Source organism: Phyllobates terribilis, unplaced genomic scaffold (assembly GCF_046119375.1).
Source record: "Phyllobates terribilis strain yellow unplaced genomic scaffold, ASM4611937v1 Scaffold_4400__1_contigs__length_61419, whole genome shotgun sequence".
In the NCBI taxonomy this organism is placed as follows: Eukaryota; Metazoa; Chordata; class Amphibia; order Anura; family Dendrobatidae; genus Phyllobates; species Phyllobates terribilis.
In genome coordinates, this window is record NW_027367152.1 from 14,078 (window position 1) to 28,404 (window position 14,327).

Genomic DNA, 14,327 nt, shown 5'->3' on the forward strand with positions numbered 1-14,327 from the left:
CGTTTAAAATCTCGGTGACGTAGGGTTGGGTTTCCCGATTTCGAATCGGCCCCTGTTTTGCTCCTGGTTTGTATTCGTTTTCTGCTGGTTGTTGTGCGTCGGTTGTTTGTGGTGCGTCGGATTTTGTAGGCTGTTGTGAAGTGTTCCTTTGGTTTGTTTGAAATTTTGGTGACGTAGGGTGAGGTTCCCGATTTAGATTCGGCCCCTATCTTGCTCCTGGTTTGTTTTCGTTTTCTGCTGGTTGTTGTGCATCGGCTGCCTGGTGGTATTTGTTTAATGCAGAATTTCATTTGTGCTTTGCTCCGGGGTGCTCATAGCATCGTGTACGGTGATTGTTCATTTGTGGTTTGATTTGATGTGCTCCGTGTTCTGTGCAGAAATGTCATCTGGTTGTTGTTTTTTTAATTGAATTGTCTGTCGGCTGTTGAGATGTATTTTATTTGTCCTTTTTGTGCGCATGATTACTGTCGGCAAGGTGGAGGTAGAGGTTTGAAAGCCAGCTCTCTTGTCCAACACTTCAAGATTGCTCATTTTCGAGACGCGTCTGCGATTGAGAGGTGTAAGGCACTTATAGCCAGTGATTGTGATATTTTTTTGGCTTTGGAATCTACATTGTGGAGTCTTAATATTTGGATGTGTGGTACTTATTTATGCACGTATGCATTTTCTAGAAGTTGCAAACATGAGGATAGTTTTGATATTTCGGGACCACTTTGTAGGGGCCTTCCCGATGGTCCCATGTTCTACATTCAGGGGATTCGGCGTCCCCCTTCGCTCGGTAGTGGTAATGGTGATGGTATTGTTGATTTGGTTGCCACTGACGTCGCATTTTCTACCTTTTCGGTTAACCTTGATTTGTTGCATGAAGTTTTTGCGGGTAATTGTCGTACAGTGAAAAGCATTCTTAGAGCTAACCGGCTTTGTTTTCCGCGTTGCCTTAAAGCTGCTCTGGACAAGGTCATTGCGTCTCCCCGTGATATTTCCTCTTGGATCTTGTTGCTACTCCTTCCTTTGTGCACCCTTAGGGTTATTCAGTCACGGCCCGGTATCAGGAGGGGGAGGAAGGGGTGTTGTCAGGTTGAAGGTATTGCTCGTGCTCTCAAGGTTTGGAGAGAACCCGGGGGGCCAGAGATTTTGATCTGAGAGGTTCTTAAGGATGGGGTTGATGGTTTTGGGTCTGCTGGGAGTGTAGATAGTGTTGTGCAGAGGGAGACTAGCTTGGAGGAGGTGAATAGGAGGCAGTTTTTGAGCAAAGTGGGTGATGGGCATTTCACCGCTGCTATTCGGGTCTTGACTTCCTCTGGGGATGCGCCCAGTAGCATAGAGACTTTGAGAGAGTTAGAGGAGAAGCACCCCCATTCCCCGGCTCCTATCCTTCCTCCCGCTGGTGGTGTTAGCGAGGCAATTTCCGTCACCAAGGAGGTTGTGTTAGGTAAGATCAAAAGCTTTCCTAAGGGCACATCTTGTGGGCGCGATGGGTTTCGGGCCCAACACCTTGTTGATGCTTTGGGAAAAGCAGTTGTTGCTGTTGCTGATGATTTAGCCACCTCGGTCACAACGGTGGTTAATTTGTTCCTTGTTGGTATGTGCCCCCCTTCATTGGGTGAGTTTGTTGCTAGTGCTCTGCTTGCGCCTCTAGTTAAACCTAGTGGAGGCATTCGGCCTATTGCAGTTGGGACGGTCTGGAGGAGGCTTGTCTCTAAAGTTGCAGCTAGTGTGGTTGGGAGTGAGGTTGGGAACTATTTAGGGGACTTTCAGTTTGGAGTGGGAGTTGCTAATGGGGGTGAGGCTATCCTTCACGCTGTCAACATGTTGGTTGAGGTGAAAGGGGGGACGATAGTATGTCTATGCTTCTGGTTGACTTTAAGAATGCTTTTAACTTGTTAGACCGTGGTACCATGCTTCTTGAGCTTCGTAACCGCTTTCCATCTCTGTCCCCCTGGGTTGAGTTCTGTTATGCACAACCGGCCTGGTTATATTATGGTGATTCTGTTTTGTGGTCGTGTCAAGGCGTTCAGCAAGGGGATCCTTTAGGGCCTTTGCTTTTTGCGCTCACCTTGCATCATCTCGTTCATTTGATTAATGAGAGGTGTAACCTGGATCTCATGGCTTGGTATCTAGATGATGACACTCTTATTGGTGATTCAAGTGTAGTTTCGGATGCTCTGCAGTTGATTATTGGAGAAGGCCCTTCTTTGGGGCTGCATCTCAATGTTGCCAAGACCGAGATATTTTGGCCTAACCCTGACCCGAGGTGTCTTGATACTGCCGTTTTTCCTCTTGATTTAGCTCGTCCGTTGGATGGGGTCAAGCTTCTTGGAGGGCCGGTTAGTCTGGACGTCGGCTTCTGTAGTCGTTTGATTAAGGATAGGGTTTCCACATCAGTAAGTTTGATGGAAGCTGTGTCTAAGCTCAATGACCCACAGTCGAGCCTCCTCCTTCTTCGTAGTTGTGTTGGGGTTGGAAGGTTGTATTTCTCTCTCCGGACATGTCCTCCTCGTTTGCTTAGTTCTGCTCATCGTACCTTTGATCTTGGTTTGAGGAAGGCTTTTTAGGAACTTATTGTAACAGGTGCTGGAGGTTTTGGTGATTGGCAATGGAGATGTGCTACTTTGCCGTTTAGGTTTGGTGGGTTTGGTGTCTATACTGCTAATGATTCGTCTCATTATGCATTTGTCACCTCACGTCTTCAGTCTCTTGACCTCCAGAACTACTTGCTTCGTCATTGTGGTGTTATTGATCATGGGCCGGCGTGTGAGCTAGCCTTGAGAAGCTTTAGGGATGTGTGTGATTTTGATCCCCTTGTTCTTTGCCGCGATGTATCAGCCCCCCCCCCCCTCTTATGAAACAATTGGCTACAATGTACTTTGATATGGTAGAGAAGAAATGGTGACTTGCTTCAACCCTAGCGCTCGTGAGAAAGATGTCCTCATTAGCAATCGGTCAGCCCATTCCTTAGACTTTCTGCGTACTATTCCCATCTCCGGTCTTGGCCTAACGATGCACCCAAGATAGTTCAGGTGTGTTCTCCAGTATCGTCTTGCGATCCCTATTCTCCCTGATGGTTTTACATGTCCTTGTTGCTCTTCTTGTGTCTTGGATTGGTTTGGTGACCATGCGGTGCACTGTGGTAATGGTGTTGGGCTCAAGTTTCGGCATATCTTGGTCTGAGATGTTTTGGGGGATATTTGTTCTCAGGATGGTGTCTTTGTGCAGAAAGAAGTGCCTATGGGGTTCTTATCTGAGGTGGGAAGGGATCTTCGTCCTGCTGATCTACTTGTCCATTGTTAGAACAATGGGAAAGATGTATGTTTGGATGTTACTGGCGTTCCCCCCTTCACGGGTGTAGGGATTCCTGCTTTTGTTCTTGGGGTTGCTGTCTCTTCTGCTGTCGCTAGGAAAAAGAAGAAGTATGAGGTTAAGTGCATGGAGAATGGGTATAGGTTTATCGCTTTTGCTTTCTCTACCTTTGGTGAATTAGGGAGTGATGCTATTGATTTTCTTACTAGGGTTACTCGAGTTGCTCAAAGCAATACTGTTAGTGCAAATGTGCGCTCTTTTATTTTTCATAGATTGGGCTTTGCTGTGAATAAGGGTGTAGGTGCACAGTTGGTTGCTAGACTCCCAACCAACTTTATGTAAGAAACTTCATTCTTAAATAATATTATTGATATTAAAATAATGATATTATTAAAAACATAGATATATAAGAACAATTATACGCATTTACTACGTTCTGTGTAGCATGCCATTATAAGACAAACTAGAAGAGCAAGGTTTAGTTTATTCCATGCCCGGACACCATCTATCTATCTATTCATCCATTCATCTCTCCATTCGTCCATCCATCCATCTATCTATCTATCCATCTATCTATCTATCACTATATTATGCATTCTTTTTCCTACATTTATTCATCTAGATAAGTCATATTTTATTCAAATTTGTCTATTATAGTTGTATTACGATATTCGTGCAAGACACATGAAAATATGCTAGTATAAACAAAATTAGAATAAAAAACTAACTGAGTTTCCTTAAAGAAAACTAGAATGAAGAACTAATAATATGTCAGTCCTATACTAAAAGTAACACAAGTCGTTTTCCTATTAATCTTATGACACGTGTTAAAAAAACTAGCATTTAGAATTAATTTTTTATTTGAAAGAATATATAGCCTTGATTCTTTCCCTGTTTAAATATCCTAATTTATGAAGATATTTCGCACTGTCATTCATGAGAATATCATTCTTTTTATTCCAAACTAAAAACAAAATCTTCTCTTTTATATAAGGAAAAGTAGTGCATTATTAAGATCCAACATTATTTTTTTATATTTGATTATGAATATTTTCTATAAAGAAAAAATAAATGACTAAAAAAAGGAATACACATAATAATAATTACAAGAAAAAGTATGATATCAACACAATCACTATTTATAATCTATGAGAAAAAAGATATTTACTTATATTGTGACTCAAAGTGATATTTTTTTACTAGTATTACTAACAATAAATATATCTATAAACTAATTTATTTAAATATAAAAATAGTGGATAAATCGTGTGCACGCAAGTTAGACTAGTTACTACTGTAAAAATTCAATTTAGTTTTATTTTTTACTAGTGTAAGACCCGTGCCATGCACGGGCTTGAAAAAACTTATTATTTAATGTTAATTTTATTATATGAAGACAACTAAAAATATATATGAGAAATAAACTATTGAAGATGCAAAATATAAACGTACTTAATTGTAATACAAATATAATCTAAACATTGTTAAACACTTCTTTAAAAACAACGTTGGTTGTAGTGTTTGACCGTCTTCCTTCTTTATCGCATACTAATATCTTCAAACCCTTCTTGCTTGTTACCCTCGAACACGCAACGTAAAGTTGGCCATGAGTGAAAACAGCTCGTGGAAGATAGATACCAATACTTGCAAGAGACTGTCCCTGACTCTTGTTGATTGTCATGGCAAAACAAACACTAACTGTGAATTGTCTGCGCGTGAACTTGAAAGGGAGTCCAGAATCAGTAGGAGTCAACGACATCCGGGGGATCAAGACCGAATGAACAATGTTGTTACCTGATATAATGCGGCCTTTTATAACATGCTTACCAAGATCAGTTATAATTAGCCTTGTTCCATTGACCAACCCTGCTGATTGATCAATGTTTCTAAGCAGCATAACAGGGACGCCAATCTTTACTTTCAACTGGTGATGTGGAATTCTAGAAACTCTTACTGCGTTTAAATAGTCTGGTGTGTATATTTCTGTATCAGCATCTGGATGAAAATCTGATTTGCATAGGCTATCAGAACTCAAGTACTCAATTTCTTCTCCCGGAAGCAAAGACAACACAAAGTGATTAATCTGTTCTACCTCTTCGTGTGTAGGTGCAAGAATTGCGCGCTCTTCAAAATAGTTGGAAGACTGGTGAACAGTAGAAAGAGAAGGATAAACTGTTTCAACAATTGCTTCAATAGGATCAAGATGGAAGTTGTGTACCAACAAATCATCGGGGATGTCGATAGTGGCCTCTCCGTCAATGTCTTCTTTAATATCTCCATTTCCGATGCTCAATATCCATTCAGAAAACTCTTTCACTTCTTCTCTTTTATTAACAGTATTTCCTTGTTGAATTCTCATGTTTTTCGTCAATGTCAGTACTTTGCAATGCTTCCATAAGTAGGATGAATTAATAGTTGCATAAACTATATCATGCCTGCTACCCTTTGGAATAACCGGAAGAATTTGTCTAAAATCTCCTCCAAATATAAAAACCTTACCTCCAAAAGGTTGATCAGCAGCGTTTGAATTCTGATCGCTCATTATATCTCTCAAGGTCTTATCAAGCGCTTCGAAACAGTATTTGTTCGTCATAGGCGCCTCATCCCATATAATAAGTTTTGCAGCACAAATCAAGTGGGCCAAGCCAAAACCCTTGTTAATAAGCAAGTGGAAGCCTCGTCTATTTGTAAAGGAATTTTGAATCGCGAATGAGTTGTTTGACCACCAGGAAGCAACAATGATGCATTACCGCTAGAAGCAACATTAAGAACAATTTCACCTTTTGATCTAATAGACGCTGAAACTGATCTCCATTTGTAGGTCTTGCCAGTGCCTCCATAGCCGTATAAGAAGAAGACACCTCCAGAGTCACATGATACAGCTCCCATGATATCATCATACACCCCTTTCTCCTCATTTGTAAAGCAAGAGATCAATCGCTCGTGCTCAACTGCTAAAGTATGTCTGTCGTAACGGAGCTCCTCCTGTATTAATCTTTTGCTACCCTCACATACTAATATATGATCAACTGTAGGCATGGTGTTGAAGTGCGTCAAACTACGACCCTCTCGGTGCAATAATTTCCCAACCTCTGCAAGAGCTAGATTTTGTAACTGCTTGTCCAACAAAATCAAATCTACACATGACCCAAAGAATTGAATAAGATCATTTTGTCTAACTAAATAGAAAAAGATATCATCATAAATGTAACATATCAACAAACTAAATGAAAATACCAGGAATACGGAGAATCTTCTTTCGATTCTGCAAGATATCGTCTGCAAGATACTTCCAAGTTTGTTCCCAAACATATAATGGTTGAAAAACTTAAGGAACCCAAACAAATTTAAATGATTCTTTAACAAAAGCAAGTTTAAAACTACCCTAATAAATCATGTTTAAAATTACCTCTTCATCAATTGCTATAAAGTCACAGGAATTATACCGACTAGGACATCCTCATTTTGCAACTTTAAAAAGCCGAATGACCATGACTGTAATAGAAAAGTTAGATTGACTAATGATTATATCAGCAATTGATTTTGATTCAGTTATTGCTCCTGCAAAATTTAAATAAATAAATATTAGCAATTGAAGAAATAAAATATATTAGATAAAATATAGGGAATATATATGAAAGATGGAAATTTCGTGGCCTCTGATTTTCATTTTCATTATGATTCTGTAAAATATGATTCATATGGTTGTAAAATATGATTCAATTGATTTTCATTTACATTTCGTGACATGTAAAAAGATTGATGTTGGATGAAAACGGAAATCAAAATGGTTAAAACACAACAGAATGGTTAAAACAGGTATCCAAATCTTTAAACTACATTGGAAGTTGCTGAAAACACAAATGAGATATGATTAATCTGAAATTTTGAAAGGAAAACCTTTAAAATCTTATTCATGTGGTTGTATTATAATATATGTGTACCTTTTTGCTTCCTATTAGCAAGTACGATAAACGTTTTGTAACTTAACTATATTGTTCCTCTTTTTATGTTTTATCTCTACTTACTTATTTGTACACAGATAGATAGATTGATTATGTCTTTGTTTGTGTATAGGGTTTTAATGGTTTAATCTCCAATGAAAATAGCTGGATAAGACTTGATAAACCTTATTAGACTGGTTTAAGGTTAGTTCTCTATTGTGATTTTCATTTTCATTATGATTCTGTAAAATATGATTCAATGGTTGTAAAATATGATTCAATTGATTTTCATTTTCATTTCGTGACCTGTAAAATATGATTCATATGGTTGTATTCTAAATTTCTAATATATGTATACCTTTTTGCTTCTTATCAATTGTCATCAAACTTGTGTCTCCAACTGATTTTGATTCTTTCATTGCTCATGCAAAACTGAAATTACAATTAATTACAATTATTGATATCTAAGTCTTATATTGTTGTTTTGGTACTTTCAGGTTTAGCTGGAAAAAGATTGATGTTGGCTGAAAACAGAAATCAAAATGGTTAAAACACAGCAGAATGGTTAAAGCAGGTATCCAAATCCTTAAACTACATTGGAAGTTGCTGAAAACACAAATGAGATATGATTAATGTGAAATTTTGAAAGGAAAACCTTTAAATCTGATTCATGTGGTTGTATTATAATATATGTGTACCTTTTTGCTTCTTATCAATTGTCGTCAAGCTTGTTTCTTCATCTGATTTGTCACCCTGCATGACTGAAAACTGAGAAATTGGCTTACATTTTGGCTGCTTGTCCTACAAATAGCATAAATAATGAACACTTAGGTTAATCAACAATACAACTTAATAGACTTTGAATCATGTGAATTGTGGCTTCATACCTTGGTTTATACTGGAATTGTGGTTCTGCAGAGCTTCATTGGGGATAGACGTTATTTATATAGTTTAAGTCTTGATTTTAGGGTTTCCTTTTGATAGTGAAATATTATGATTGAATTGTAATATGGGCTGATTCACATACCAAAATTGGTGAAGGTATATTCAAAATAAAGAAACTGTCATATTCTAACATTGTATTAATTTTATTTGTGCAGATTCTATGATTGAAGACATGTATGAAATGGGCAATTAAAGATATTGGCCTGATGTATTGGTTTTTCTTTTATTTTCGTTGGTAGATTGTGGAGTTTATTTGAGTTCAGGAAATTGTAATAAGGCAATTTTATATATTTTGCTTGATTTACGTTATTTATATAGTTTAAGTCTTGATTTTAGGGTTTCCTTTTGATAGTGAAATATTATGATTGAATTGTAATATGTTCTGATTCACATACCAAAATTGGTGAAGGTATATTCAAAATAAAGAAACTGTCATATTCTAACATTGTATTAATTTTATTTGTGCAGATTCTATGATTGAAGACATGTATGAAATGGGCAATTAAAGATATTGGCCTGATTTATCAGTTTTTCTTTTATTTTCGTTGGTAGATTGTGGAGTTTATTTGAGTTCAGGAAATTATAATAAGGCAATTTTATATATTTTTCTTGATTTATTTGGTTTAGTCGTTTATTTCTTGGGGCAGATTATGGACAAATTTTGGCAGTTTTCAAAAGGTGTAGGTAGCAGCTCTTTATAATTGGTTTATTTTTCTGATTTAGGTCTGAATGCATTTAGGTCATTTTCTCGTTTAGGAATGAAATAATGGCTCTATAATCTCGTAATAAAATATTATACATTAAATGGGTCCCGCATGTTTGTAGGTTGTCTGTATGAATGACATCTGGCAATTTTCTCAACTTTAACTGTGAGAGCAACACGTGGCGAGGACGAATTTTAGGTTGTTTATGTTTGTTCCTTTAGTATTATATAGGTAGATTTTTATCTATTTATAATTGAACTCATCGACTGTTTGCGCTGAAATCGCAAAATATGTTGCGCTTTTAGGATCTGCAAACGTAAAATTTCACATCTCCTAAAGCCATAACCACAACAAACTTTAAGTTGATCGTAAAAATGTCACAACGGTTATTGATTATTGATCGTTGATTGTACACTAATGCAAAGAAACCATACACTAATGCAAATAGACCATGCAATAATATAAAGAAATAATGCATTGACCAGCTTTGACCGTTGTTGATTGGCGTTGACCACCGCTGATCATTGGTTGTTATTTATTGACCGTTGACCTCATGATCAATCCTAGCCATTGAATTAAAGAAACATCCAATGGCCATGATGTATTCTTATTTTTCACTTAAGACCTTATTCTCATGAGATCTGGATTCGTATTTAATAACTACAAGATATCTACAAAGTATTTATTTAAATAAAATGTAATAGATAAATCGGATACAAGGTATATGAGTTAAAACTAGTACAATATTATATTAAAATATCTAACATCCCGGACTCTAAATTTACCCCCTTTATAATTGAACCTTAAATGCACTTGATAAAGGATCTGATTCCGATGATAATGCAACTTTAAATGAAAATGAAAAAATGAATCTGGACTGTTCGTTTTAAAAGTTATCACTAGCGAGTGTGCATTAGTTTGTGAAGCAGTCTGCATTGGTTTGCGATGAACGAGTGTGCATTGTTGGAAGCATAACTATGCATTCAATTTTTTCTTGAGTATGCGTTATTTTATTGTCATTTATTTGTTCATTGGGTTTCTTTGAATATGTATTTGTTTAGAAATAAGTGTATATTTGTTTGCATAGAGTGAGCGTGGAATGATGTAAATATAAGTGTGCATTAGTTCTGTCTTGAGTACGCATTAGTTACTTATCATTTTATATTAGTTTGCATTTAGTGTATATTAGTTTGATTGTTAATTGTGCATATGTTTGCTTGTGATTCATCGGTTTTGTCTTAAGTATGCATTAGTTTGTTTGTTAATTTATGCATACTATGTAGTTGAGAGTTAATGAGAATCTTGTAAATTATGCATAGATTTGCATGTGAGTATGCATCAGCTTTGTCTTCAGTGTGGATAAATTTTACCTTGAGTATAGGTTTGCCTTGAATGCGCATCAATACTTTGTCTTGAGTGTGCATAAGCTTTGCCATGAGTGTGCATAAGTACTTTTGATTTTTCTTGAGTGTGTATAAATATGTTTTTCTTGAGTATGCATAAGAGTGGTCCTGAGTATGCATAAGTTTTTCCTTGAGTGTGCATAAGTACTTTTACTTGATTGTGAATCAATGTTTTATCGAGTGTGCATATGTTTTGCCTCGAGTGTGCGTAAGTTTTTTCCTTGAGTGTGTATAAGTATTTTTTTCCTTAAGTGTATGTAAATTCTGTTTTGAATGTGCATAAGTTTTGCCTCGAGTATGCATTTTGGTTGTCAATTTATGTACACTTAGTAGCTTAATTGAAAGTTCATGAGAATTTTGTTAATGGAGCATATTTCGCTTATGAGTTTGCATATGCTCTTGCAATAGATGGTAAAAACAAATCTAAAGTGGTGGAATATGGAAAGCAATATAGAAGTGCTTCCTCTATCCTGAATCTAACCCGTATCTTTTGACAGTAAACCCTAGAAACCGCAGATCTCTCAGGTGCTTTTATGACGGATCTAATCCCATCATAAAAATTTAACTAATCAAAGAGAACGTAAATTGATTGGGGTGTTTCTAAGGAGGAATAAAGAAGGACAAATAGCTTTTTTAGAGGAATGAGAGGAAAACGGAAGAGGAGAACGAGATGGGAAAATAACATGCACCATAAAATCTACTAAAATCAAAGATTGTTTTTTTCCAAATAATAATCCATTTTAATTAAGGGTTCGGTTCTGGTTAGAACGAATTCTTAGATTGTCATTATTATTTCTCAGTCTAACGCATGGGAGAAAATCTGTAAGTGGTCCCCACTTGTACGTCCTACTTCCCTACGCGCATAGCCAAATACCCCACGCTCGATAAAATAAAAAAAAAAAGAGTGAGACGGTTATCTTCTCACAACTTCCCACACAAGAACCTGTAAAAAACAAGGACAAGGGAATACGGATAATCGAAACCCTAAATCCATCAAAAAATCTCCAAAAATAATAGATTCAAACTCGAAATTACAAGATGGCAAGCTCGGAATCCACATCAACAGGTAAGGCGTATTCGTTTCGACATTTGAGAGTAAAATTGAGCTTATATTGTTCAAGTCTCTCTCAAAAACTTTGTTATGCTTATTTTGTAGCAACTCTTCACAGCGAAATAGAGAGTGAGACATTGAAAGGTTCGAAAACACCCAAAAAATGATTATTAAGCACTTATTTCATTCTCGAGTTGCTAACTCATCTAATCTCCATAATAGATCTCATAAACAAAACATAAACATGAGAAAGATTCAACACAAGCTGAATTGCAAGGTATTATGTCAAAAAAATGTTGACTTTTCATAAATGATTGTGCAAATGTTGTTTACACGATGAAAATGCAAATGTAATATGTTGACTGAACAAGAAAATGTATCTGCAATGCAAGTGCTACTATGAAAAACTAGTACAAATGTGGTGCTTCCTCAAAATGAGCAAATGTATTGTGGATATACTTCTTGTGCAGGTACTTTTGATATTTGTGCAACTGCTTTTAGGTTTTTTGCAAATACTTTAGAGTTTTGTGAAACTATAACCTTGTACATCTACATGTAGTCTTTGTGCAAATACTTTTGACGCTTATGCAGATACTTTAGACTTTAAAGAGTTTCTATCTTTTTTCTATGCATGTGTCTTTTAGTTTTTGTTGCAAATAGTTATATTTTTATGTGCAAATATTTCCAGCTAAAGGGGAGGAGGAGGTAGTTGCCTCAAAAAAGGAAGAGGTCACGGAGATAAGGGACGAGCTACTTGTTGGGGTACAACAAAAGATTTGTCGTGATAATATGAGCATTTCGGAGGGCCCGTACGAGGTGTGTGATTCAGAGGAGTATCACGAGTACCATTTCCACGAGTACCATTACCCTGATGGAGAAAACTACTAGATTTACTTGTGATATATATGTTATGAGGCATATGCAGCCATATACTTCGGGAATGGCATGGAAGTTTTTGACAGTGGCCTGGTGCTTGAGGAACTGAGTTGTGTTGTAGTTTAGATTTATTTAGTTTAACACGTATTTTGTGGTTTTAGATGGATCTGTAATGAATATGGTAGCATGTGCAGTTATTTTTGAAGAATGTGCAAAAAGTTGTGGGAAATATGCATATATTTTTATAACACGTTTTATGGTATTTGATAGATTTGTACTGGGTATGGTACAATTGTGCAATTACTTTCTGAAGAATGTGCATCTAGTTATGTAATGTGTGCATGTGTTTCTCATTGCCACCTTGATATTTATGGATAATCAATTTTTGACCTCTCAAGCACTTGCAAAAAGTTCTTTAAGATACTTTTAAATGTATTTTTGTGAAATATTCAAATATTTTTGATAAATGTGCGTGTATATTTGATGAATATTCAGAAATGCATCATATAAAATGCAAAAGTACTAGAAATAGATTGAGAAAAAAAAGATAAAAAAAATTATGTAAAATTTCTATCAATGTGTTGTCCGTATATTCTATATTCTAAGCATTCTTTAATGTGCAAAGAACCATCGCTATCTTTTGTATCATCATTAGTAGATGGTATCTAATATTTGGAATTCAAAGGGCAGAAAGATAGAGTGGAAGTGGCGTCATCGGTCAATCTACAAAAAACAAACATGTTACATTGTTAGTGAAGATATTTTTAATAATATGCACGTACTTTCAAGTAATGTGCACGTACAGTGAACTAATGTGCACGTATAGTGAAAGTTTGAAACTATACAGAATTCATGTGCCCTGACATTCAACTAATGTGCACGTACACCTGAACTAATGTGCATGCATAATAAGAGTGTGCAACTCTAGAATGTGAGTGGACCAAACAGAATTCATGTGCATTTACATTCAACTAATGTGCACCTACAATAGTAGTATGTGCAATTACAATTAAGTGGAAGTGTGCGAGTAAAAAGAGAAAAGTATGCAAAACAATACATGTGCAATTACATTACATCGATGTGCATGTACAGTTACATATGTGCAATTAGATTCAACATATGTGAATAAAATTACTTCAACGAAGTCCAAAACATATGTAAAACCCCATACCGCACATAAAATACATAAAATAGAATATCTAAATGAAAAATCACATAAATCCATGGTCAACTATATGAAAAAATGTCGAATCAACCAAAACCAACCGATCAATAACCTGGAGAGGTTTTCAATCCATGATTGATAACCTCAAAAATGTAGAATCAACAAAAAAAACAGAAGATCGAAGACCTGAAACACCAGAGAAACATGAAAAGGGAAATTCATAAACTCGACAACCTTAGAATATGTGAATGAATAGATCGCGAAAAAATTAAACAGATGAACAAGGAATCACAGTAGCGATGTAGAAAGAGATAGTTAGATATAAACAATCTCGATAGCTGAGTCAAACAGAGCAACACCGATGGATTCGCTAGAGGAAAAAGGAAAGAGAAGAAATAGAGATCTGATGCTTGCACGAGGAGAAAATAAAAGAATGAAGGAGATCAAATATCGCAAAGATAAGAAACGAGAAGGACGAGTCACGCGCTTCACGCGTCAAAATCAATTTTTGTAGCAAGGGAAGTACAAGCGTTAGATTAGAAAAGATCGAACAATAGAAATCGTTCTAAATTCTCATTCATACTTCCATTTTAATAGGGACTGTCTATATCTACTTTTTTGTCTATGTGCACTCTTTTTCTGCACGCCTAGGTGAGGAGTGCAAAGAGTGCACGCCTAATACAGGCGTGCAAGGGTATTACGGCCACGAAAAATCAGAACGTCCAATGTAGGCGTGCTTTTGCACGCCCAGTCTGGGCGTGCAATGTCGACACATGCAAACTTGCACGCTCAAAACAGGCGTGCAACAGCACGCCTATCTTGGGCGTGCTATTCGGCAGAGTGGCGGCACATGTGCACGCCCAACATAGGCATGCAGTAGCACGCCTATTTTAGGCGTGCAACTTTAGCGTACAGAATGAATATGCACGCATCCTTGGC

The 14,327-nt window shown here is 36.5% G+C and overlaps 1 pseudogene; it reads right to left on the reverse strand.

Moving 5' to 3' along the window:
* Positions 1–4,774: 4,774 nt before the first annotated feature.
* LOC141249217 (ATP-dependent DNA helicase PIF1-like) lies at positions 4,775–6,432 on the reverse strand (annotated as a pseudogene).
* Between the last annotated feature and the right edge of the window lie 7,895 nt (positions 6,433–14,327).